The sequence below is a fragment of the Beta vulgaris genome, chromosome 1, assembly GCF_026745355.1.
Source record: "Beta vulgaris subsp. vulgaris cultivar EL10 chromosome 1, EL10.2, whole genome shotgun sequence".
NCBI lineage: Eukaryota > Viridiplantae > Streptophyta > Magnoliopsida > Caryophyllales > Amaranthaceae > Beta > Beta vulgaris.
Genome location: NC_079202.1, coordinates 15,583,095 through 15,610,882, shown reverse-complemented (window position 1 = coordinate 15,610,882; position 27,788 = coordinate 15,583,095). Strand labels below are relative to the sequence as shown.

The window sequence follows — 27,788 nt, the reverse complement described above, 5'->3', positions numbered from 1 at the left end:
TTGTGGATCAAACATAGTTGTGTTACAACCACTTGCATCTAATAGCATGCTTATCTTTAGGAAGAGTTGTTGTTTCCCAGGTATTGTTACTCTCCAACACATCTAGTTGTCCATTCATCACTTTCAACCAGTGTTTGTGCGTTGCTGCTTCTCTAAAAAATTTAGGATCAGGTTCTTTTTTCATTGTGCTCACAAGACAATAAGTGTATTGATTAGTCACTTAAGTTTTAATCACTCTTTGAACATAGTTAGCTCTTACTTGATAATAACTATGCCAAGCATGAGCTCTATATTCTATTCTAGATCTTCTTGGAGATCCTTTAGTAGGAGTTGTAGTATCATCACCAGTACTATCAAGTTCTGCAGCATCACTACTTTCAGCATGAGTGATCTCCTTATTTCTCACATGTTGTGTTTCTTCATCACATTCTTCGCTCCACACAATATCTTGTTTAGGAGGCTCACATACTTCCACTTTTGGTTTGTGAGATGTAGAGTGAAAAATATGATATGGATAGATATATTCATGAAATTTCACATCTTTGGACATAAAGGATACTCCAATAATAAGGTTGTGGAGCTTGTATCCTTTCTGTGTGTTTGATTATCTAATGAAAATACGTGGAATACCCCTAGAACCAAACTTATCTTTCTTTCTGTCAAACAACCAATGCTTTTCATCATGTTATAGTTTAGTTTCTTCCCATAACACACTTCATAGGGACTTCTACCCTTATGAGCAACACTAGGCAACCTACTAGTGATATAAGTTGCATTCAACCTCCCCAAAATAGGAGAGGAAATTCACTCTGAAATCTTATGGCTCTTGCCATTTCAAGGACATTTCTACGCCTCCTTTCAACTCTACCATTCTACTGAGGCCTGTCAGGGTAAAAATGTTTCATGAATTATGCCCAATTTTTCAAAGGTCTGCATTTGCTGTTAGCAAACTCCAAAGCATTATCAAACCTTATAGCATTCACACTCTTCCCAAATTGAGTCTTAGCCAAGTTCACAAAATTCTCAACTGCACAAAATGCATCTGATTTCAGTTTCAGTAGATGAACACATGTCACTCTTGAATAGTCATCTACTACATAGATAAAGTATTTATACTTTTCCTTGCACCTCACTTTATAGGGTCCCCATGTATCCATGTACACCATTTCTAGCAATGCACTTACCCTTGACTCACTTTTACCAAATGGCAACTTTGTGAATTCAGCTTAAGGCCAAGTGATACACACATCCTGGCATTCACCCTTCACATCAATAGAGTCATTCATAGAAAGTTTTTTCATAGGGTTATGACCCAACCTGTGATGCCACAAAGTTTGTTTGCTCAATTTTGGGACATTTATAATCACACTAGGAGTCTCAGTGTAATTTTGAGCATCATAGCTACCTTCTTCCTACTTCTATGAATGACATTGGTTGTTTGTTCTTTGATTATGTGAAGAGTCTTCTCCACTAGCTCATTAAACAGATAACAAATACCACATTCACTCTTTCCTACTCCTTTTATTTCTCAGTCACACAATCTATAATCAAGTAGTAATTATCAAGAAATGAAGCCTTGCACTTGATATCTTCACATAATTTGTTCACTTAAAGTGAATTATGTTTGAAAGCTGGAATATATAGAACATTATTTAGTCTTATATTGCTTTTAACCATGATATTTCCTATGTTTGAGATTTTGGAAGTTTCATCAGTTGGTAAATTAATCAATGAGTTGTCTTTATAGACTATAGCATGTTCCAACATCGAGAAATTCCAAGTCATATATATGATTTGATGCACCAGAGTCTAGAATCCATATGCATCTATTTCTACAGACCAGCAAAGTAACATGACACCAAACCTGAGTAGTGTATATCAATCTCATCTTCAGTATCTTCATCTTTTGGTGGGGTAGGCAAGAGTCTTGGGAGTCGCTCAAGTTGTTGAGCAGTAATTGTTTTATGGTGTTGTTGTTAGAGATAGACATGTTATCACTCTGATTTCAAGCAATTGCAACCACTTTGGCACCAGATTGTTTTCCTTTGGTCCATCGTTGTTGACCATATATATGGGATCTTCCCTTTTCCTTTGTTATAAGGAAGAGCTTGGTTTCTTGTTTTGTTCTTTGCAAACCCAACTACAGACCAACAATTTTCCGTTGTGTCCCCACATTGCTACACATTATGCATTGTGTAGATGTTTGTACACTACTTGTAGCTCCTCATTCCCTTTCACTAAACATGGCTAGGGTTGCAGTTTCTTCTTTCACTTAGCTTAGCAAATCTCTATGTGCTTCTTCTGGTTCTAATAAGCTACATGCAGTTTCTATTGAAGGAAGTGGAGTCATCATGAGAATATAACTTCTCTGAGTTCCATAGAATTCATCAAGTTCATTGAAAATTAAAACATCTTGTGTTCATCTTGTAGTTGAGTAAGAGCTTCAATGAGTTTGGTTATCTCGATAGTCACATCAAGGATAGGACGTAGAGTATTCTGGGCATTTAGTTCCTCCAAGTGACATTTTATCGTAGTGTAATACTCACTCACCTGCCTACTTTGCTATTTTTCTTCATATAACACCTCGTTAAGTTATACTTCCTTGATCCATTGGTGAGAGAGAATCTCTTCACTAGTTGCTTTCATACACTAGTGGAAAAAACCTTATATGTTACTTAGTAACAGATTCGGTTTCTTTAAAACCGCATCCGAAAATCAACATTAAAAATAGGAGGGAAAGCTGGGAGGACAATCTGATGCGGTCCTCTTGTGGACCGCATCAAAATAAAAAAAACAAATGCGATTTTTACTAGACCGCATCAGATTTTTCATTCATTTCTCGCTGCCTGCTTGCTCCCTTAGAACGGCCCAAAAGGAACGGGCCGTTTCTCTCACCCAATATGACAAACCCTCTATCGATTCCCCTCACTCCCCTCCATCCTCTACTGATCCCTCATCAAATGCCTCTCCTCTCAAACGCCTTTCCTCTACTGATCCATCCTCTTTTTCGTTTCTTCGCTCCTCGCGAACCTAAAATCTTGGAAAGTTTAGCGATGGCGGTACTTCAGTACTTGGAAACACAGTGAAACTCGCATCTAGAGCTCTTGAGTTTGAGAAGTTTGTCGTTCTCACAGTATTTCAGATCTGTACTTCATTTTCTACATCGTTGAGTTCTTTTTTTTTTTTTTGCTTTTTTGATGATTGAAATTTTGAATTCGATGTTGCTTTTGCTGCAATTGAATCGTGTTTTATCGATTTGTGTCGAATTTTGTGGAATTTAGGGTTTTTGTGATGAGTAGGTTGATTTTAGCGAGGTTAGGGTTTTTAGGGATCGATCTTGTGGGGATTTAAATCAGGGTTTTAGGCTCATTTTGTGTGTTTTATGAGGAGTAAAAGTAATTGATGCTGATGATGCTGATGAATTGTTCTTGTGCCTCAAAGTTGATGAATTCTTCAAGATCGTTCTTGCAAATTTAGAATATCCTTGCCTTTTCTTGTGTAAAATTAAATTTGGAATGATATTAATATATTTGCTTAATTAGTATCAAGTTCACTCAATTCCTTTGCATATGTGTTCTTTCTTTGTTGAATGGTAAGTGAATGGTAGTAGATGAAGTCCTCATTATTCTGAATCTTCTATAGATTTTATTGTGGCCAGGAATCTATTTAAGGCTAAAATCATTGACAATTTCTTTTTTGTGGGATACAAAACAGAAAAAACCGCACTCTAATGTGAACTTCTATTGCTTTTGATGGTCAATTACATTTGTTCTAAGATTTTTGAGAACTGTATGTTAGAATTAGCTTTTGCCCATGTTGTTGTTCCACCTTGTGTTAGATTGACACTAATATGAATTTTTATTTCTTTGAGCAAGAAAAGGGCACCTGATTATCAACTTTTATTGATTTGATCTTTCTGCATGCGGTCCTTGAATTTCAATGCTTTGATTGCTCTGTTATACTTATGGCTTCATTTTCTACATTATGTTGAAGATGCTTAGATGTAATTTGAGTTTTAGACCTCTTAGTATTCCAATATAAGTCCATCTACACATAAAGAAGAATGCATCCCTATGTTTTGGTTGGTTTGTGGCTAATAAGTTATAACTCTCTCTTTTCTTTTTCTCCCTTTTCCTTGTAGACTTTTCTTTATTTCTCTGCCTTTATTCTTTACCCTTTATATATGTTTTTCAGTGTCTTTTTGCTCTCTCCTTTGCTGCATCCTACTTGATATAGTGGCTAAATCTAAGTGTTCCATTCGGGGATGTATTTTCGTTGGAGACCCAAAACTTTGCAAAGTCTGCTCAATATTGGTTATGCCAGGGACAGCGGCACAAATTCTACTGGGCATCTTTGCGGTTCTCTTTTTTTTTACTCTCCTCCTTTTGTCTTCTTGGTTTATGTTTCGGAAACCGGAGCTGCTCATTTGATGTTGGTTTGCTACTTTCCAGTAGCAACAGCGGAGAAACTGCTAAAGTGATGTACCTTGACACCTCAGCTCTATGGTTCTTCTCCAGGTATGATCAACTTATTAGCTAAGCCCAAGAATAGTTCATTTTTTTGTTTGCTTTGTTGTCATTAGGCTGCTGGCCTATACATTTAGATTCTAAAATATGAGTATGTTTTATATTTCCAGTGCTCACTTACTATCCTTTTATTTTGACTTTCAAAGCTTAACGCAGTTGCCACTAAGTTGTCTAAGCAATTTTCTTGTCTTACACTTGCTGTTTTCGACATTTACAATTCCCCTCAAAATCTGGTAGGCACATCTATTACTATTAACATGCCAACATATGTAAGTATATATGTAATCCATGAGTTTTCACACATTTTTTTTCTGCTTCAAGGATTTTCTCAAATTGTATAAGCAATTAAAGCAAAGCATGGGATTCAATTTGAACTTCACCATCTAATCTTTTAGTAGGTTCATTCATATGACTGAAAAAAGATAACATTATAATAAACGATTACCATTAAATCTCATCAAGCTTTCAGCTTATGAATGCTGCTGCTTTGTGGATCCTGCAGATTGTAGCAATCAAGAAAATGGAGTTGCCCCCGCTTAAAAAAGCAGAAGGCGAGCGTGAATTTCGAGTGGAAGTTGACATCTTAAACAGGATGGACCATCCAAATCTGGTTTCCTTCATCGGGTATTGAGTCGATGGAAAGCATGGATTCCTTGTATACGAATACATGCAGAATGACAAGTTAAACAGTGAGTTTGCTTCAGCTATAAGTTTTTGTAGTTTTAAATTATTAAGGTGATGTTTTGCAGTCTAATTTGGTTTCTTTGATCGAAAATTGTAGGTTTTTTTTGGTGGAAATTAGTTTTTAGAACCCTAGATGAGATTAAAATTTAGTCATTGCACATTATTAACATTTCGACAACAACATAAGCACATCTAAACTTGCACTTAATTTTCACCCCGGCTCATGTTAATGCACTAAACTTGATATCATGTCAAAAAAGAAGGCACTACTATACTCATTTATCTTTCTTTGTGAATAATAAGCCATCTCAATTTTTGTACTCACTTATATTGTGAGTCAATATTTCTTTTTCTGTTTCAGACATTACAAAGCTTCCGAAGCTTTACATACTTGAAATTTGGACATTATGTATGGTTCCCTGTGCCTAAGAAGGTAGTTGATGTTATGGCTGGAGCTCTACAATCTTGATTTAGCCAAGCTTTATAAGCTGAACGTCTTTCTCAAGCTCCTCATTTTCGTTTTAATCAAAGATTTCATGTCCAATCATTTTTTTCGTAATCTTATTATGTTCTGCTTGCTATGCTCATAGTGTTCATAATTTTATTATGTATATTTTATGAATAATTTATTAATTATTCATTGAAAAGGTATAAAAGAATTATTTGTGAACTACAATATAGCAAGCTTGTGGAGCTGGAGGCAGCTGGCACCAAGTGGCAGCAGGTGCTGCTGCTTGCTGCTAGGTAGATTTTTTTTAATCTTGGATTTTGCACTAGCTGATACGGTTCTTGTTGGAAATCGGATCAGCTAGTCTGGTCTGATTTTTTTTTTTTTAATGAAACTTATACTTAACTGATTCGATTTTTCATGGAAAATTGGATCAGTTAATATGCTTCACTGATCTAGTTTTGGACCGGATTAGTAAATTTTTTGGATTTGCTGCGAGCCCATCCGATGCGGATTAATAAGCCTGATTTTGACCGCATCAAATGGGCTTTTTTGCACTAGTGATATTTGATAAGCATTGCTCACAAACATCATTGGTTTTTTAATGGATTCAATCACAGAACCCAATATCCAGGATATAGTCATACTATTACATGTATCCTAAGCTTCTCCTGTAATAGTACCCTTCTCATCTCTAGTAATCAAGTCTGTTACAAATCCTAGTTTTCTTTTGGAAGTCAGGCCAATCTCCATTGATCTCTTCCAAGATGTGTAATTTGCATACCCTTGAAGTTTCTCTACAACCATGAAGATGTTTCCGTCAGATGGATGGAAATACAGAGAGCTAGTTGCCTCTATAGTTGTAGTAATCATTACAAATTTCTTAAAGAGATCTATTAATGGCCAAACATGAAGCGTGAGGTCGCTGAATTCGTGTCTAAATGTCTAACCTGTCAGAAAAATGAAGATAGATCATAAGAGACCCATGGGGAAAGTTCAATCCTTAGAGGTTCCTGGATGGAAGTGGGATCCCATTTCAATGGATTTTATGACTGCTTTGCCTAGGACGAGAAATGGCAATGACACGCTACTTGGGTTGTCGTGGACTGTCTGATGAATCCAGCCGTGTTCATTCCAATTAAAGAGACATTGAAGAAGAAGAAGAAACTTGCGAAAATGTATATTAAGCATGTAGTGAGATTGCATGGGGTTCCAAAAGATATCATTTCTGATCATGATTCGAGATTCCTCTCGAAATTTTGAAAAAAGCTCCAATTAAATCTTAGGACAACATTAAAAATGAGTACAACCAAACTATGGAAGATATGTTGAGAGCGTGTGTTATTGATTTCCAAGGTAGTTGGGAAGACCAATTAGACTTGATTGAGTTTTCGTACAACAATAGTTATCATGCGAGTATTAATATGGCGCCTTTTGAGGCACTGTATGGAAGGAAGTGTAGAAATCCCATTTGCTGGAATATTTTAGTGGGAATATAGTATTGGGGACAGAATTCATTGAGGAAACCGTTAAAAATTAATGTTGATTCAAGCTAGAATCCAAGCTACTCAAGATAGGCAAAAGAGTTATGTCGATTTAAAGCGACGAGAAGATGAGTTCGCAGTAGGTGATAAGTGTTTCTGAAAGTATCACCAACTAAGGGAGTGATAAGATTTGGGGAAAAGGAAAAACTAAGTGCCAAATATATAGGCCCATATGAGATTTTCCAAAGAATTGGGAAGGTAGCTTATAAGTTAGCTCTGCCAATGGAATTTGAGAAAATGCATGAAGTGTTTCATATTTCCCAACTCCAGCGATATATCCCTGATGAACGTCATGTTTTGGAGCCTGAAAGAATCCAAATCGATAGTAGCCTCACATATGAGGAAAAGCCTGTGAATATTCTTGATAAGAAGGTGTGTAGTACACGCAATAAGGATGTAAATATCGTGAAAGTGATTTAGTCTAACCATGAGTCTGAAGAGGCAACATGGAAAGCCGAAGATAAAATGAAGAAGAAGTATTCAGATTTGTTCCTTGAGGTGAGTTGCGATGGCGTAACTCGTTTTCTTTAAGGGGCGTAGAGTGCGATAGAATTTTGCGCTTTTTACCTATTTTATGGTATTTTTGTGCTTATTTTGGCAATTTGCACATGTTGGTGCAAAATAAATAGATTCTCCGCATGGAAAATGTATTCATGAGTAACATAAGTGATTTTAAAGTTGGTAAAAGGTGTGCACATGAGTGACACAAGTATTTCTCAAAAGGAAGTTGAGTTAAAACCTTTTGAAATTTGTGAGTTTTCGTGTCAAGTTTTAGGACGAAACTTCTTTTAAGAGGGGTAGATTGTAATCCCCATAAATTTACGAGTTTTATAAATATATTTTAATGTATAGTTATTTATATTTAAATATATTTTAGCATTCAAATGATTCATTTCTTCAAAGGTTGACTATTTAAAATTCAAAGGAATTATTTTAATGATTTAAAGAAGTTAAAATATTTTTGTTTACGCATGCTTTGAAAAATTATTTTAAAAGCTTAAGAAAATTTTTGGATTTGGAAAAGGATTTCTAGGTGGGTATGAGGAACCCAAACACTATTTAGATTAGGAAAAAGACTCCTAATTTGGTATGGGGAACCCAAACACTAATTTCGTTAGTCATTAAACTCTATTTGAGCCCAATCACCTTTTCCTAAACCAAGGGGAACTTATATAAACCCCAATTTTTCCACACAATTAATTTCTCTCTCCTCCTTTTTTCCCAAATATTTCGGCCTTCCTCCTATTTCTTCTCTCTCTCGATTTTTCTTTTTTTCACTCTCCTCCTCGACGACCGCCGTCCTTCTCCCCTAGCCGACTGCTGCCACCGCCACCTGCCCAGCCGACCACCGCCTTTCCCTCGACAGCGTGTTTCTCTCTATTCCTTTGGTTTGTTTAATTTCTTCTTCCTCAAGTTATCTTCAATGCAAAGTTTGTGTTTTTAAGAATTGTTTTGATGTGTTATGTTTAAAAATTTATAGTTTGATGATTTAGTTATGAATCTAAGATTATATAATTTATGTATTGAAGAAATAAAAATTCAGATTTACTTACTATGTTATAGTTGAATTTTTAATTATCAAAGCATGAATTTTTAGGTTTTTAAAGGTTGGAATATAATAGTAGTATGTTATAGTTTATGAGATTGATTGTTCTTATGATTTAAATATGTTTAAGCATGTTTACAAAGAGTTTTAATATATAATATGTTGCTGGAAATTTGAAAATAATATTGTTGGTGGAGATTTATGATTTAAAAACGTGAGTTCATAGAGTTTTTGACAGCTAGTATAGTAGTATTATACTAGGAAGCTTTAATACTTAAGTCTTAATGATGGGAAAGGTAAACACGTGCAAGAAGGGTTTAAAGAATTTTACTATTACTGTTGTTAATTTATAAAGGATTGATTGTGGATTTATATTGGTTGTTTTAGGCGGAGAATTCTCTTTAGGTGACTTTTAAAGTTGTGAAAGTGGTCACTCGTTTTTCTACACGTACATACCTATGTGTTGATTGGATTAGTATCATGATTTTAAGGACGCAAATTATATAGTATCATGCATAGGGAACAATTTTGAGTTCATATGTGATTACTATTAAGTTGGATTTGCATGTTTTATGCTATTGAGTGAAACATGTTGATTATGATATTTATACTATGTTTGTATGGAAGATTGATGGAAGCATATGTGATTTAGAAACTTTATTTTATTAATTCATATGAGGGATTAATATATTTTTTTTTTGGATCGTGATTATTTTATGTTGTTCCCTTTTTATTATTTCACTACTTTATAAGGACCGAGGGCTTATTTGGTAAGTTGATATTTTATACCTTTAAAAGGTTGGTTGGTTATTAGCTAGGTTCAACAAATAATGAAGATTGGATTAAAGTTGAAATTAATCTTGGCTTTTTTAAGCTATTTGATCACTTATCTAATTCTAAGATAAGTATAAAAGTTTATGATTGTTTAATGATTGTATTATATGTATTGCTTGTGAGTCATAACAAGTAATAAATTATTAATCACGTAAAGTGAAAGGTGGATAGCAGTAGCTTTAGACTTGGGCACGTCTGAAGTGTTGGATAAGTAGAAAGTTAGCCTGTGTACATGGAGGTAGCCCATGGCTTTTCCTGGGACCGGATTGATCACCTTGTCCTATTTTTATTTTAAATGTTCCTCGATATCGTAGGTCATGGGAATACGGAGTCGCTCCCATATTTCGTCTTCCAGAGGGAAGGCTGGTTTTTAGTTAGACAACTCGTTCCATTGACTATTCTATTTGAAGTAAATAAAATGTTGGTTGTGAAGTTTGGTTCGGTTTGAGTTATCTTTATTATTAGGGTTTTTCTACATAGTACCCTTGTGTTTTATGAAATTCTATGTTGTACCCGATAATTTTAAAATTTCCACGTCGTACCCCTAAGATTTCTTAATGTTACCCACAATATCCTTATACACGATATCAAACAATAGATTTTGGGACTTTCTTACCTTGTGGGGGAGTAGGATGTTTTAGCCTTGTTAGTTGACCGAGGTTTGGGATATGATCTGATAAATTGAAAACTATGTGAGGTTTGGAGTAGGATTTTCTATTAGCAAGGATATTTTGTGTGATGTTTAGAAAGTTTAGGGATACAATGTGGAGAGTTCAAAAAGGCTGGGTACAACGTAAAATTTCGAAAAACATAGGGGCACTACGTAGAAAAACCCTTATTATTATTTATTCCTGTTTATTTATGTAGTAGTATCATGTTAGGATTATTTATTGGTTAATATGTAGTACTCAGCTTTGCTGATTACATGCTTTTGTGTGTATGTTGATCACAGCTATGCCTTATTGATCTTGTGATGACCCATCTAGGTGAGCATCATGGGTTCGGGACTGTAGGAGAGTTTGTAGAGCATTTACCATAGCTGACTTTGACTTTTCATTATTGGCTTTAATTATTGTAGTTAGTTTTGACAATTGTTGTTGACTTTGACTTTTGTTGGTTTGACTAAGTTTTATTTATGAGGTTATTTATTATGTTTTTCGCTGCAAAATTCTGAATAAGTCGAGACGTTATCATACGGGCGATAATGCTTTGATGATTCTCTAAGTTTAATATTTAAAAAGGTAATTTGGAAAATAAAGAATTTTCGGGATGTTACACCTAGTAATACCTGAATTACCAAGTCACTTATCATGACTATATGACAAAATGGTCACTATGTCACATTGGTCTCTTTGGTCGACAATAATATCAGTGTGGACCAGGCTAGCTCGACTAAGATATGGAGTATCAAACAAAAATAGAGTAAACTAAATACAGAGGGGAAAAACTCAACTACTCAAGGATATTGTTAACAAAAAAGGATCTTACGATGTCGAAGTAACAAAGAATTTGAAATCTATAACACCACAAATAAATGAGGAAAAATAGTTTTCTTTAGTAAATATTTTATTCGCCGTCACTGAGTTACTTTTAATACATACTAGCTTTATATACACGCAATACGTGCAACAACATATTAACATCAAACCTAACATTAAAAAGCGCCAAGAGGCACTAATATTATTTATTGTAGTTCAATTTGATCATTTACAACTTTTTTTCAATGTGATAAACGAACATGTATCAGAATGTACTATAGGTCGATATTATTGGATGAGATATGCTAATCTCTTTCTAATATATATGTAATTTATTGCGTAACATTACATTGAGAAATTAAATGCTATAAGCCTATTTCTTTAATGTATTTAAATTACGAACATATTTTTAAAAATATATCTAATAATCATGACATAATTCTACACTAAAATAAAATGATGAGATGGATTATCCCAACTAACACAAACGATTACTGCGAACCTTTAAATAGATAAAATGATAAATTATCCTAATCGACTCATACGACAATTATAAAAGCTAAAAAATAAAAAGTTTAGACTGCCCTCTTATTTTCCTCGGTATGTTTATGGGCTGTTAATGTATGTTCTTTGAGATTGTAATTGCAATTGAAAGTTTAGATCAAAATAAACTTAATAATTTCGTATTTTACAATTGTTTGGATTTGTTTTAGTTATATCAAGTTTAATTTTCAATCGATTTTTTTCCTTTTAAGCATATTTTTGTGCGGAAGTTTTATCCATACATTACATCTTATTATAAGCTAGACAATCTTAACTTTGCTTATTATACATAATTGTAGATCAAGAAGGAATTGAATATTTTAAAATAAGCATTTTTAAATAAGTGAAGAGCAAAAAAGTAATTTTACAGGAAATACCATATCTCCTCTTGACTTATATAATAGAGATCCATGTTTTAGATTGTTATTTCCCTAGGAACACTACAAGAGGGGGAGTGAATTGTATGTGTAGAAATACACGTAACTTTTTTTGCGGAAATTTAAATTTAAACAAATAAACAAGCTAGAGGAACACAAGGGATTTTTACGAGGAAAAACTTCTTGGGCCCAACAAGAAGAAACAACCTCGACCAATAGGGATTTTAAATTCAACTCTTTCACTAATTAGGCCAAACAACTTTGTTACAACCTAATTCTATTCTCGAGCCACATCTTGAGTTCTTAAACTCAAGTTCCTGAGCCACTGTTCCCTTAACAACAGTTCCTCTCAACTTCACTCGAAGTTTTCTCACTCTTACTAGCTTTACTCAAAGCTTCTCTCTTACAGATCTTCACTCAAAGTCCCCTTACCCCAAAAACAAAAATACAATTGATCGAAATAAGCTTAGTGGAATTAGAGTAAGTAAGCAAAGAACAAATGGCTATTATGAGAGAATGAAGGCACTGACACTTAATTAGTTAAACTCACTAAATTACTTAGTCAGACACAATTTGGGACTTACTTAGACTTCAATATTTATAGTGACAGTAATATAGAACGTGGGAATTAAAATCGTGTACATGTTAAAAACCATTATCACATGATGTTCCTTCCCTCAAGGAACACGTTCCATAACGCATCCCATGATCCCATGATCTCTGCTTGGACGTGGACATGTTTTAGTTACTGCTCCTAGAATATAGGAATTACTTGAGCATTATCCGAAAATCAGTTTTAATTTAAAATAGATTTAAAATTAAAACTAAAATTAAATCTTTAAGAAAATATTATCTTTTAGATAAAATCCTTTAAAAATCGAATAATATTTTTCTTATCTTTTTCGAAAAACAAAATCTTTTCCTTAAAAGGATTTTCCATAAAAACAGATTTTCTCTTAGACTAAAAACGATTACCTATTATTTAGGCATGATTTACTCATGTAACACCCCGATTTTTGAAACATATTATTATTTATTTTATCAACTATATTATATATTTTAGTTTATTTAATAATTAAATTCATTTATCTTTAGGAATTATTTTGTAAATAATTTATAGCTTATAGGGACAAGTTTAGTAAGTAATTTAACTAATAATAGTAATAAGAGGAATATACTCACATATATGTAAGAAGGGGAAAAGGGAAAAATAAAACAAGAAAAGAAAAAGGAAAAAAAAAAAAAAATAACAAAACAAACAAAACAGACATTCAAACGTCTTCACCACGTTCACCATTTCACCTCTTCACCATCTTCACATCTTCACCATCTTCTTCTCTCAAAATCTTTAACATTCTCCTTCATCACACAACCACCACCGTGCCGACGACACAACCACAACCGCCACTAGAGCGCCATAGAAGTAGGCGGCGCAAGGAAGAAAAGGGGGTCGTCGTTGCTGTAATTTGGAGCATTTGGTGCTCGAATTAGGGGGTTTGCAAGTTATTTCTCATCCCCAATCTTCTATATTAGTGGGTAAGATGAATTCCTCAACTAATTTAAGTTTTCTTTTAAAAATTATGAAGTTAGGGTTTTTAGATTGAAATTGAATTGGGATTTTGATTTTAGAGTTTGGGTGTGGAATTTATTGAGTTGAATGTTCATTCATGAGTTTAATAGTTAGTTTAGAATAGTAGGAAGCTTGTTAATTTCAAGTGAATTGAATATAGTGTGCTGTAATTCGTAGAATTACCAGTTCAGGTTCGTATTTTGCGTTTTTAGGCAGTTTACGGATTTTTAGCAAAAATACTATTTCACAAAAGTTGTTCGTATTGAAATTTTACTCAAATAGGCTCAAGAAACGCTTGATTTGGACTTCTAGGAGAAAGTTATGCTCATATTAAGTTTCTGTTCAAATTTCATATTTTATATAGTTGATTTAAAACTCTACTTTTCATATAATTGCTTCATAATGAACTTTTGAGTTACCATATGAACATATGATTCTTTAATGTTGACTTATATATAAAGTAAGATGATTTTGATTAATTTGGTAAGGGTTTTAGTTAGACGGTTTAAGTTAGACGGTTTGACTTAGACGTTAGAACATAAAGTCATTTATATGGTAAAAGAACATGATATGTTTGTTTGATGTTTTATGTGAAATTAGAAAAGGTTGATGGCTTTGTGAACTAGAGTTAGTTGTATCCAAGTCTTTTACTTACGAAGTACACACATTTATATTGTAGATTCCGGTTTCATTGAGGAGCCGTATTGACTGAGCTAGTTGGTTTGATATAGTTTAAAAGGTAAGATTCCTTACTCAAATCTTTAATAGTTACGAGAAAGGTCTACAAAAGATAAGATTTCAACTAAAATTTCATATTTACGAGAAAAGATTATAAAGGTATGTATCTCTCTTGAGTTGAGATTGGTTTGAATAGGAGGATGTTCCTCCTAATACGGATAGTTTGTTTTCAAACCTTGAATTATAAATAGTTACAGAAAAAGAAGTTTATGGATAGTTTTATGTTTTTAAACTGGTTGGGATTGCCTTTATGGTGTCTCAAGGAATTGGAACTTTGTCGGGATCGTCTCGACATTACAGAATAGTTGGGGGTACGTTGATCAGTACCTCAGACTTAGATCTTCTGCTACGGTTTGACCGTTTGTGGGGTGTGCACACTAGGGGTCTTTGTCTAATAGTTACCCGGAGGGCCTAGCTAGCCCAATGGGAAATAAAGTTCGTTCCATTCCATAGATTTATGATTCTAAGATTCTGAAAGAAACGGTTTAGCAGAGAAAATAGAAAAGTATTTGGTTTGGAAAAGAAATGAAGAAAAATGTTTTACAATGTTTTATTTAGTATTGGGATTGCAAAAGTGAATGATTTGTAGGATATAATTAATGCATCCTACCTGCATATGTATTTGGCTTTACAGTATTGAATCTTGCTCAGCCTGTTTGGCTGATACTACATGCTTGATATATGCAGGTACATGAAGGCTTAGAGTCGGGGTATGGGCGGAGAGCAACGTCCACTAGTTTTGCGTAAATATAATTATAATAGTTCTGTTCTGGTGCATTTCTTATATATAATCAATATTTTGAGACTTAGGGTTGTAAATATTAATCCACCTAAATCTTTATTCGGTTGGGTTGTAATAGTTTAAAATAAACTTTAAATTAGTTTTGGTGCAGGTAGTTCTTCCTTAGCGATTATTCTCGTAATAATCGTGGAATAACACGTTTGGATTTCGAGTAGTTATACAGGAATTTCGTTGGTATTTGAAATGGGTGGAGTTGTTGGGAATTTGGATTTTGGATTGCTGATTTGTTGAAACAGGTTTAAAATTCGGACGCCAGTCCTAAATTAAATTTTAGGCAGTCCATTTTTCAAACGGAACTCTGCCGAATTTTCTATAGAATTTTAATATTATTTAATTTAATGAATCACTCGAAATTCAGGGGTGTTATAGTTGGTATCAGAACTAGGTTAATAAAGGACTGGGTTAAGTTAGAGATGATAGGAAACTAAAATTTTGACAACCGAGGTGAGAAAGTGAGATGGGTTATACACGAGAAGTGTATATTCTGTTGTTGTTTTATGCTTAATTAATTATGTGATTGTTTTTGTAGATCGTGATTTGAGAGTTAATATTCTTTTATGACAATCAATGTGTTATACTCGTGTTTTATCGAGATTCAAGTTCTTTTACCTTATGTGCTTACAAGATGCACAAGCGCGAAAGAAGCAAATCATCAGAGATGCGCGCTTTGATGCGCCAGATGGCCGAGTCTAATAAGGCCATGATTGAGGTGTGCAATTGCTAGCGGAAGCACGAGCTGCTACTACTAGCACTAGCAAAGTAGCTATCACTGAAGTTGTGCTGTGCATAAAGCAATTGACGGGAAGAAGCCGCCTAAGTATGATGGAAAAGGCGACCCCGTGAAGATGGAGAATTGGATTAGAGAGTTTGACAAGATCTTCGTCACTCTCCAGGTCCCTGAAGAGATAGAGTAGACTCCGCAGCCTACCATCTCACTGAAGATGCTGATATCTGGTGGACCAACAACAAAGATAATTTTACCACCAAAGTCACATACGATGAGGATGGTTTTGAGGAGGTGGAGACAAAGGAATTTGGTTGGAAAGAGTTCAAGAAGGCCTACGCGCTGAGTTCTTCCCACCTCATATGAGGAAAAGGAAGAGATCTGAGTTTGAACAGCTGGAGCAAGGAGATATGTCTGTCCAAGACTTTTATACTAAATACCTTGAGTTGTCTCGTTTCGTGCCTGAATTGGTCCCAATGAACAAGAAAGAGCTCAGAGGTTCGAGGAAAAACTTGATCTTGAACTTCTTAGCAATATGGGAGCGGCCGACTTCACGACCTTGAACGAAGTTTATACTCGTGCTAGCAATGCCGAGAGAATCAAGGAGAGAAGGAAAGCCGCAGAAAAGATGAAAGCTCCTACAAAAGAAAGTACCCAACAATGGGATAAGGGTAATAACTTTAGTCAAAACAAGAGCAGAAACTTTGATAATCGGGGTCCTAGGGTAACTTCAATAGAGGAGGTCAGAGTCAACAAGCCTCAAGGAGTGCTCAGAGTTCGTTTCAGCCCCGTAGCCAAGCCCAGAGCCAATCTCAATCCCAAAACAACCCAGGACCTGTTCGTCGTTATTTCTGCAAAAGATGTGAAAACAATCATCCAGGGAGGGATTGTGAAGGCAATAAGGTGACGTGTAATTATTGCAAGAAGGAGGGGCATAGAGCTTATGAGTGTTTCACTAACCCTGATGCTAAGATTGGCCGCAATTATGAGGTGTTGAGGACACCCACTGCTAGTACAGCTAGTAATCGCCCAACTACTTCTGCAGCTACAAATCGTAGCGCAGGAACGGCTAATGCTGCTCAGGCTAAGAGAAGTCTTGAGAAAAAAACACGGGGAACCTTAATCATCTTAAGCAAGCAGATGCAGATAACCAGGGGAATGCAGTGACCGGTACTTTCTCTATCTATTTTACACCTGCCTACGTTCTATTTGATTCAGGTGCATCACATTCATTTATATCTGAAACTTTTGCAAAAAGGTTAAACTTAGAAAGTGTCACACCTTGTGAGGCCGATATTTCGTTCCTTCTGGTCTAAGTGTCACGTGTAATAGGATGTATTTAGATGTCCCTATAGCTTATGGTGAAACTACCTTATTCGCTGACCTAATAGTTTTTCCTTTGAAAGATTTTGATATAATACTAGGGATGGACTGGCTAGAAAAGTATAAAGCCAAGATAGACTGTCCGAAACAAAAGGTAACAATGAGAGTCATAAGGGTGTTCATGTGCTTTATAGTGGCGTCCAGTGAAGATTATTTCTGCTCTTACATTGAAGTCTTATTTAAGGAAGGGATGCCCTATGTACCTTTGCCATATTCATGATACTAGTAAGGAAAGACCACAGCTCGGAGATGTCCCAGTTGTGAATGAGTATCAAGATGTGTTTCCAGATGATATTCTTAATATGCCTCCAAAGCGTGATTTGGAATTTAACATCGATTTGGTACCTGGAATGGGACCTATATCTAAGCCACCTTATCGAATGGCGCCTGCTGAGATGAGAGAACTGAAAACTCAATTAGAAGAGTTCTAGATAAAGGCTACATTCGACCTAGTGTATCACCTTGGGGTGCACCAGTTCTTTTGTGAAGAAGAAGGATGGTACCCTACGATTATGTATTGACCACAGAGAACTCAATAACGTCACTGTGAAAAACAAGTATCCATTGCCAAGGATAGATGACTTATTTGATCAGTTTTTCCGGTGCAGGAGTATTCTCTAATATCGACTTGAGATCAGGTTACCATCAGCTTCGTGTTGCAGATAAAGATATCCCAAAGACAGTTTTCGTACCCGTTATGGACACTATGAGTTTACAGTTATGCCCTTTGGCTTGACTAATGCTCCAGCGGTGTTCATGGATTTAATGAACAGGGTATTCAGAGCTTATTTGGATAAATTCGTTGTTGTGTTTATTGATGATATATTGATTTATTCAAAGAATGCGAGTGAACATGAAGAGCACCTCCGTGCTGTTTTGCAAATACTGAGAGAAAATCACTTGTATGCAAAGTTCTCCAAATGTGAATTCTGGCTCGAGAAAGTGGCTTTTCTGGTCATATCATTTCTAAGGAGGGTGTTTCAGTTGATCCATCTAAAATTCAAGCGGTTTCTGAATGGTCTACTCCGAAGAATGTGACTGAAATTCGCAGCTTCCTTGGTCTAGCCGGCTACTTAGGAGATTCGTGAAAGATTTTTCCAAAATAGCTCGCCCATTGACAAGTTTGATGAAGAAGTGCACCAAGTATGAATGGAATGATGATTGTGAGAAGGCTTTTCAGACGTTGAAGGAGCGTCTTACTACAGCTCCAGTCTTAACTTTACCTAATGGGGATCAAGACTACGAGGTGTATACAGATGCTTCGAGAAATGGCCTTGGATGTGTGCTTATGCAGAAACGGAAAGTTGTAGCTTATGCGTCTAGACAATTAAAAGTTCATGAGGCGAACTACCCCACACATGATCTTGAATTAGCTGCTGTAGTCTTTGCTCTTAAAATTTGGCGTCACTATTTGCTTGGTACTTCATTCAAAATATACTCTGATCATAAAAGCCTCAAGTATATCTTCACGCAAAAAGAGTTGAACATGAGACAAAGAAGATGGTTAGAGCTGATTAAGGATTACGATATGGAGATTCAATACCATGAAGGCAAGGCCAATGTTGTCGCTGATGCGCTTAGCAGGAAATCTTCTCACTCATTGTACACAACACTTTCGAGAAGTTACTTAGAGATGAATTTCAGAATTTTGGTGTCGAACTTGTCCGAGTTGGAGCACAGCTTAACTCCCTTACATTGCAACCAGATGTGTACGATGAGATTAAGGAGAACCAAGCTACTGATGCACTTCTGAAGAAAAAGATGGAAGAGGTTCAAGATACTGAAGATGCTTATTTTAAGATCCATGCAGATGGGAGTCTTCGTTATAAGAGTAGGTGGTGTGTTCCGACATACCTGACTGAAGAAGAAAATCTTAGATGAAGCTCATTTGACTCCATATTCGGTACATCCAGGAGGTGACAAGTTGTATAAAACCTCAAAATCACCTTTTTGTGGCCTCACATGAAGCAACAGGTCGCCGAGTACGTTTCCAAGTGCTTGACTTGCGAAAAAGTCAAGTTTGAGCACAAGAGACCTCAAGGCGAGATTCTTGGAGATTCCAATGTGGAAGTGGGACTCAATTTCTATGGATTTTATCTCTGGACTTCCAAGAACACCTAATGGTAATAACATGATTTGGGTCATTGTGGACCGACTCACCAAGTCTGCCCATTTCGTACCAATGAAAGATACATGGAAACATCAAAAGCTAGCCGATGCATATAGGAAGAATGTTTTGCGCTTACATGGTGTGCCAAAGGACATTGTGTCCGATAGAGATAGTAGATTCTTATCTAATTTTTGGCAGAAGCTTCAAGAAGCCTTAGGGACACAGTTGAAAATGAGTACATCATTTCATCCTGCTACTGATGGTCAGACAGAGCGCACAATCCAAACACTCGAGGACATGTTGAGGGCATGTGCCTTAGAATTTCAAGGCTCGTGGGAAGATAGACTGGACTTGATAGAATTCTCGTATAATAATAGCTATCATTCTTCAATAGGAATGGCCCCATATGAAGCCTTGTATGGCCGCAAGTGTCGTAGTCCTCTTTGTTGGAGTGATATTGGTGAATCTTGTGTTCTTGGCCCTGAAATGATCCAAGAAACTGTAGAACAAGTAAAACTGATACAACAGAAAATGAAAGCGGCACAAGATAGACAGAAAAGTTATGCTGATAAATACCGACGACATGCAGAGTTTGAAGTCGGTGAGAAAGTACTCTTGAAAGTTTCTCCTATAAAGGGAGTAATGCGATTCGGGATGAAGGGAAAGTTAAGCCCTAAATTCATCGGACCGTATGAGATCCTAGAAAGGATAGGTGAAGTTGCCTATAGATTGGCATTACCTCCAGAGATAGCTCGAGTTCACAACGTTTTCCATATTTCTCAACTTCGTCGTACATTAGTGACCCCTCACATGTACTCACACCTGATGAATTGCAACTAGAAGATAACCTTTCATATGTTGAGGTCCCTATGAAAATTCTTGATAGTAAAGTTCGAGCAACTCGGAATGGAGAAGTTAAACTGGTGAAAGTATTGTGGTCGAACCACAAGGACGATGAACTTAGTTGGGAATCCGAGGATGCGATGCAAGCTCAATATCCCCACCTATTTCAATATATAGGTACGCTTATAATTACGAGGACGTAACTAATTTTTTTAGGGAGGGTGGAATTAGTATGATTTCATTTCAATTCTTAGTATTTAAAGATAATTTTGACTTGTATTAAGTGTTTGATTCTACCTGAAAGTTAATGGCATGTTGAGAGTATGCTAGTGAGATAGTTTATGTGCAAGTTTGATACTATATAGTTATTATCTTTCGTACTTTAATAATAGATAGTTGGCTAAACATGTAAAGTTAATGAGCTAAAGTAAGTGATAGGATTTTCGCTACGAGTTTAAGAATTGTTTCAAGTTTCGAGGACGAAACTTATTTTAAGGGGGTAGATTGTAACACCCCGATTTTTGAAACAGTTTATTATTTATTTTATTAACTATATTATATATTTTAGTTTATTTAATAATTAAATTCATTTATCTTTAGGAATTATTTTGTAAATAATTTATATGCTTATATGGAACAAGTTTAGTAAGTAATTAACTAATAATAGTAATAAGAGGAAATACTCACATATATGTAAGAAGGGGAAAAGGGGAAAAAAAAAAAAGAAAAGAAAAAGGAAAAAAAAAAGAATAACAAAACAAAACAAAACAACGACATTCACCACCGTTCACCATCGTTCATATTCACCCTCTTCACCATCTTCAACATCTTCACCATCTTCTTCTCTCAAAATCTTTAACATTCTCCTTCATCACACAACACCACCGTGCCGACGACACAACCACAACCGCCACTAGAGGTGAACGCATAGAAGTAGGCGGCGCAAGAAAGAAAAGGGGGGTCGTCGTTGCTGTAATTTGGAGCATTTGGTGCTCGAATTAGGGGAGTTTGCAAGTTATTTCTCATCCCCACTCTTCTATATTAGTGGGTAAGATGAATTCCTCAACTAATCTAAGTTTTCTATTAAAAATTATGAAGTTAGGGTTTTTAGATTGAAATTGAATTGGGGTTTTTAATTGTAGAGTTTGGGTGTGGAATTTATTGAGTTGAATGTTCATTCATGAGTTTAATAGTTAGTTTAGAATAGTAGGAAGCTTGTTAATGTTCAAGTGAATTGAATATAGTGTGCTGTAATTCGTAGAATTACCAGTTCAGGTTCGTATTTTGCATTTTTAGGCAGTTTACGGGCATTTTTAGCAAAAATACTATTTCACAAAAGTTGTTCATATTGAAATTTTACTCAAGATAGGCTCAAGAAACGCTTGATTTGGACTTCGTAGGAGAAAGTTATGCTCATATTAAGTTTCTGTTCAAATTTCATATTTTATATAGTTGGTTTAAAACTCTACTTTTCATATAATTGCTTCATAATGAACTTTTGAGTTACCATATGAACATATGATTCTTTAATGTTGATTTATATAAAGTAAGATGATTTTGATTAATTTGGTAAGGGTTTTAGTTAGACGGTTTAAGTTAGACGGTTTGACTTAGACGTTAGAACATTAAAGTCATTTATATGATAAAAGAACATGATATATTTGTTTGATGTTTTATGTGAAATTAGAAAAGGTTGATGGCTTTGTGAACTAGAGTTAGTTGTATCCAAGTCTTTTACTTACGAAGTACACACATTTATATTGTAGATTCCGGTTTCATTGAGGAGCCGTATTGACTGAGCTAGTTGGTTTGATATAGTTTAAAAGGTAAGATTCCTTACTCAAATCTTTAATAGTTACGAGAAAGGTCTACAAAAGATAAGATTCCAACTAAAATTTCATATTTACGAGAAAAGATTATAAAGGTATGTTTCTCTCTTGAGTTGAGATTGGTTGAATAGGAGGATGTTCCTCCTAATACGGATAGTTTGTTTTCAAACCTTGAATTATAGAATAGTTACAGAAAAGATTTATGGATAGTTTTATGTTTTTAAACTGGTTGGGATTGCCTTTATGGTGTCTCAAGGAATTGGAACTTTGTTGGGATCGTCTCGGCATTACAGAATAGTTGGGGGGTACGTTGATCAGTACCTCAGACTTAGATCTTCTGCTATGGTTTGACCGTTTGTGGGGTGTGCACACTAGGGGTCTTTGTCTAATAGTTACCCGGAGGGCCTAGCTAGCCCAATGGGAAATAAAGTTCGTTCCATTCCATAGATTTATGATTGTAAGATTCTGAAAGAAATGGTTTTAGCAGAGAAAATAGAAAAGTATTTGGTTTGGAAAAGAAATGAAGAAAAATATTTTACAATGTTTTATTTAGTATTGGGATTGCAAAAGTGAATGATTTGTAGGATATATTTAATGCATCCTACCTGCATATGTATTTGGCTTTACAGTATTGAATCTTGCTCAGCCTGTTTGGCTGATATTACATGCTTGATATATGCAGGTACATGAAGGCTTAGAGTCGGGGTATGGGCGGAGAGCAACGTCCACTAGTTTTGCGTAAATATAATTATAATAGTTCTGTTCTGGTGCATTTCTTATATATAATCAATATTTTGAGACTTTGGGTTGTAAATATTAATCCACCTAAATCTTTATTCGGTTGGGTAGTAATAGTTTAAAATAAACTTTAAATTAGTTTTGGTGCAGGTAGTTCTTCCGATCCTTAGCGATTATTCTTGTAATAATCGTGGAATAACACGTTTGGATTTCGAGTAGTTATACAGGAATTTCGTTGGTATTTGAAATGGGTGAAGTTGTTGGGAATTTGGATTTTGGATTGCTGATTGTTGAAACAGGTTTAAAATTCGGACGCCAATCCTAAATTAAATTTTAGGCAGTCCATTTTTCAAACGGAACTCTGCCGAATTTTCTATAGAATTTTAAAATTATTTAATTTAATGAATCACTCGAAATTCAGGGGTGTTATAACTCAACTTCCATTAGTGAACTGTTATAATGTTTCGAGCCTAAGTCTAGTTACTTTTATTCATAAGTTCCTTTTAACTGATTTGTTTAGTGCTAATTCGTCTGTTCCTTACAAAGGAACAAACTATCATTCTCAAATAAAACTGCCAATGTTCCTTACCAACATTACTTGTTCCCTTACAATGAAACTAGAAAATAAAAACGCCTTGCTTTATTCTTCTTGTTCCAATGCTTCTCCAGTAACAATCAAAGAAACATCTTCACTTAGCCTTCAAAATCTTCACTTGATTTCTTCCTTGACTTAGTATTCTCTTTGTTCCTTTCAATGATACCTTAAAATCATACACTTAAATAACTCATTAGTTCACTACTTAGTTTGCATCTTTGTTCCTTTGTCATCATCAAAACTAGGGTTCAACATAGATACATGATATTACAACTCTAATATCATTAGACCTAATTTGTGAACATCGTGAATATTGGAGTCTTTTTTTTGTGCATTTTGTTTAGCCTTGCCTTTTGTTAGTCCCCCAGACTTGACCGAAACCTAACCTGGAATTACTCAGACCTGATCGGCAACCGACAAGATTAATCCTGACCAGACAAACCTGCATTCAAACCCGAACCTGACCATACTCAACCAGATATTACTAATATCCAATTATTTTATTATATCTATAAAATCATTTAAATATATTAATTTATAAATTTGCTTACATTTAATAATTATTTAAATAAAAAATTAAATTACATACAATTTAAGGGTTGAACTTTGAGTATCATGTACTTGTTTATATTTATATTTTCATTTATTTTTGAATTAATTGTGTATATTGCTCTCTTGTTTTGATTTGACATCTATTGATGTATATACCATAGAGGCTAGATAACAAGTCACAACATGTATGTATATACGCAGTATATTAACAATTTTTTGCTTATCTAAATTTTTTATGTAATTTTAGTACATGTAATAGTGTTTTAACTGTTAATGAGATTATTTGGTTGCTTTTTAGCTATTACTCCCTCCGTTTCCTAAAGATCTTCCCTCTTTCCGTTTGAGTGTGTTTCCAAAAATATCTTCACTCTTTTATTTTTTTTACTTAATTGGAATTTTTTTTCCCTTTTTACCCTCTCATGTCCCTATCATATGGTCCAACATTACATTATTAATTCAATTTTAATTTACTCCCTTTCTCTCTCATACTTTGACCCCTTTTTATTTATTTATTTATCTAACCCCTTTCTCTCTCCTACTTTACCTACCCCACACAAATGGATCGTCCTTGGTATCTGTAAGAACAGTAACAAGGAAGATCGTTAGGAAATGGATGGAGTAGTTTCTTAGTGTTTACTATTAAATGTCTTATTAATTTTCATGTTGCTTTGCATAATGCAAATGCTTCCATAAAATTCTATAGTTTAATTTTTATACAACATATAATTAAGATCTTAGCTTGTTTGATTGAAGAACAAAATTAGGTAATTGCATTGAGCTAATATAATATCATAAATTAATTCAAAACACAACATATGTGTCAATGTCATATGAATTTACCAAAATCAAATTGTTGAATTTATAAGCAGCGAGCCTGCAACAACAGCAACCACAAGCAGCAAGCCAACAACAGCAGCAACATCCAACAAACGCAACAGCATCCAACAAGCAATAGCAGCACATGACTACGAAAACCACAACAAAGTAAAAAAAACATATTAAACATATTCACATGAATTGAAACTCAAAATAATGCATATAATAACAAAGGATTACCAAACTCAAACTCGACGAAACTCAAACTAGTAGAATAAAGTAAAAAGAACAAAAAGAAAAACCAAAACAGAAATATAAAACTAATAAAGAAAATAAAAAATTAAAGAAAAAAAAAGTAAAAAATACAAAACAGATCGAAGAAGACAAAGATCTTGAAACCAAACGACGCACATGTAGCTTAATACCAATATCTTGAAACAGATCTTGATCAGAGCTTAACTTTCTCATAAAACAGAATGTATGCTTCAGAGTGCAGAACCTCCTCTAAGGTTGTTTCACGAACACTCGCGTCACTGGCATGATACCATACTGAATGTGCTTGTCTATCTTCTTCTTCCGATCCTCTTCTTCTTCTGTCACCTCCTCTAACATAAGCCACATAATGGCCTTGTTTCATTGTCCCAGAATGCTCCACCACCCCAATCAAGTGGTAAATGCAATTGTCTCTATCTGTGGACCTGCATGTTTGTTCAAGTTAATACTTAATTCCAATAATCCAATTTACTACCAGAACTTCAAGATGAAATTATCATGGAACAGAATGCACACATATTGCATCATTAAGTACTATATCAGTATATTACAATAAACACAATTGTATTATAGGCCAGAGCTGGAAAAAAAACTACATCCAAGAATCTTAACAATCTCATACCTCAAATCAACTCCCCCTTCTAATTGGAAATCCAGGGAGAGGGTCGAATTGAAGAAGCAGATCTTGAATACCAATATCTTGAAACAGATCTTGATCTTGAAACTTTGGGACCGATGAAAGAGATGAGAGAATGAGAGGGTGGAAGAAGCAGATGGTCGAAGTAGGAGAGAGAAAGTCTGAAAGAGGAGAAAGAAAGTAGATAGTCTGAAAGAGGAGAGAGAAAGTCGGAGAGAGGCGTGAGAGAGAAAATCTTAAAGAGGAGAGAGGCGTGTGAGAGAAACTGAGAGAGGAGAGAGGCGTGAGAGAGTGTAAATGAGGAGAGAGGCGTGAGAGAGATAGAAACCCTAATTAAGTTGGCCAAAAGAATTAATGAGAGGAGCACATATTGCTGCGGTTGTCACGTAGGACCGCAGCAATATATTAAAAAAAATATTTTTTTAATATATTGCTGCGGTCCCACGTGGAAACCGCAGCAATATTTGTTGTTTAAGGCCCCACATTATTTTCAAAAAGTGTCCGTTAGACAATATTGCTGCGGTTTTGGGCGGGAACCGCAGCAATATTGTCAATTTCTATTTTTTCTTTTCTTTTTGTGTGTTATATTGCTGCTTATAGGTAAAATCGCAGCAATATCACCACAGCAAATAGCATTTATTCTACTAGTGTGGGTTGGCCGGGCCTTGGTAGGGATATTCTTCTCATCATAATCTGGTTCATAAGGTAAGTCGACCATGTGTTGCTTTCTATCCCATAAGGCATTTGGAAGATCAGAGCAGACTTCTCGTTCAAGGAGACTTTGGAAGTCAGCTATTTGGGTTTTTAGAGCACTACTTTGTAACTGATCTTCGATCTTTTGTAAATGGATTTTTTGTTTTAGATCGTGCACATCACTTTGCTTTCGGTTGATAAGAGAATTTATCTCACTATTGTAAATAGAACTTGCTTTTATAATGTTGAGATTCCTAGTTTTTGGTTTTTCTAGGAAAAGGAATTCTAGTTTCTTATTTTTGGTTTTGAAGGATATCCTATCATAGCTAACATTGTAAGGGGTTATTATATTTATGAAAGGTGTTCCCAAAATTACAGAATGGTGTATATTGGTAACAAGGACAAACTGGCTTTTTAGTGAAAGACCTTGATTAAGAATGCTGGCTTCAGTTTTTCCTTCTATTTGCATCTTGGTGTTATTAGCCGAGCTAAGTCTTTCAGAAGTTTTTTTGATGAAAACGTCTCGGGACAAGACTAGATTTAATACAATTTAAATCTGCCCCGGTATCGAATAAAGCTATGGTATTAATTATGAAATCACTAGAAAATTCAAGTGTAACCTTTATATAATATTTTCTAGAACTGATCTCTTTTAAAACAAAGAGGAAATCCTCTGGGACTTTTGGGCTATTTTCTTCACCTGGGTCGGTGTCAGGATCACTCTCGTTAGGGGTGTCTGTAGTAATATGAGAGGTTAGAAGTTGAATTATGGCAGAGTCATGCTGTTGTTTTGTTTTAAGATCTCTTATGTCAGCTTTAATGGTTTTAACTTCGGCCTAAAGATCCTGTATGGTTCTTTCTGGCTTCTTTCTAGAACTCCTCTTTTCTAAAATAGAGGTGAGGTTGTATGGTTCAGTGTGGGGGAGGGGGGTTGAGATCTTTTTCTTTAGGTTTTTCTTCAAGGGATTCACGAAGGCGCTCAAGGTATTGTTTTTGTAAATCAGGGTTGCTAATATCCTGGATAACATCTAGGATAAGGCTTTGTTCTTTGGTTAGAACGTTTAGGGTATAAGGTTGAGGATTCAATTTCATCAATCTGAGGTCCATGACTCTCAGCAGAATTATAAGATTTAGTCTCTTCATCAGAAGATTCTATTAGAAGAGCTAAATTTCTTCCTAGAGTCTCATCATCTAAGTCAAGATTTTGGATCTTGTTAGAAACTCTACAATATCTGGCAGTATGACCCTTTTTACCACATTTGAAACAAGTTATATTTTTAAAGTTAGGTTTTGGGGTGGTTTGTTGGTGTTTCTGATGGGTCTTCCATTTTCGTTGCTCAAAGGGTTTTTTATGGAAGACTTTCTCAGTCTTTTTATAAAACCTTCGGGTTCTATAGGGTTTTTGGTAAGTGGTTGGTTTACTACAACTTCCTTTGCAAGTTTTTGCTTGGGGGAAGGAGTTATCAAACTGTTGGCAGAAGGATCCTAACTCCTTTTTAGTTTCT

General features: G+C 35.1%; 2 long non-coding RNA genes across 12 annotated transcripts; one reads left to right on the top strand and one right to left on the bottom strand.

The window, feature by feature from the left end:
- Positions 1–2,828: 2,828 nt before the first annotated feature.
- On the top strand, positions 2,829–22,965 carry LOC104905893 (uncharacterized). 8 transcript variants are annotated; one of them, XR_008967912.1, is made up of 6 exons: positions 2,829–4,358; positions 4,452–4,517; positions 5,029–5,215; positions 14,230–14,289; positions 14,976–16,984; positions 21,917–22,965. It is a non-coding gene; the product is annotated as an uncharacterized LOC104905893 (long non-coding RNA). The 8 variants fall into 8 exon arrangements; XR_008967914.1 differs by having other exon boundaries at positions 2,829–4,517; positions 21,917–21,976; positions 22,662–22,965; XR_008967918.1 differs by adding an exon at positions 5,572–5,643 and having other exon boundaries at positions 2,829–4,517.
- LOC125498232 (uncharacterized) lies at positions 22,602–25,914 on the bottom strand. Of its 4 annotated transcripts, none has more exons than XR_007275070.2 (4): positions 25,576–25,914; positions 25,092–25,378; positions 24,705–24,829; positions 22,602–23,772 (listed from the first exon to the last, which is right to left on the bottom strand). It is a non-coding gene; the product is annotated as an uncharacterized LOC125498232 (long non-coding RNA). The 4 variants fall into 4 exon arrangements; XR_007275069.2 differs by having other exon boundaries at positions 22,602–23,754; XR_007275072.2 differs by having other exon boundaries at positions 22,602–23,714.
- Between the last annotated feature and the right edge of the window lie 1,874 nt (positions 25,915–27,788).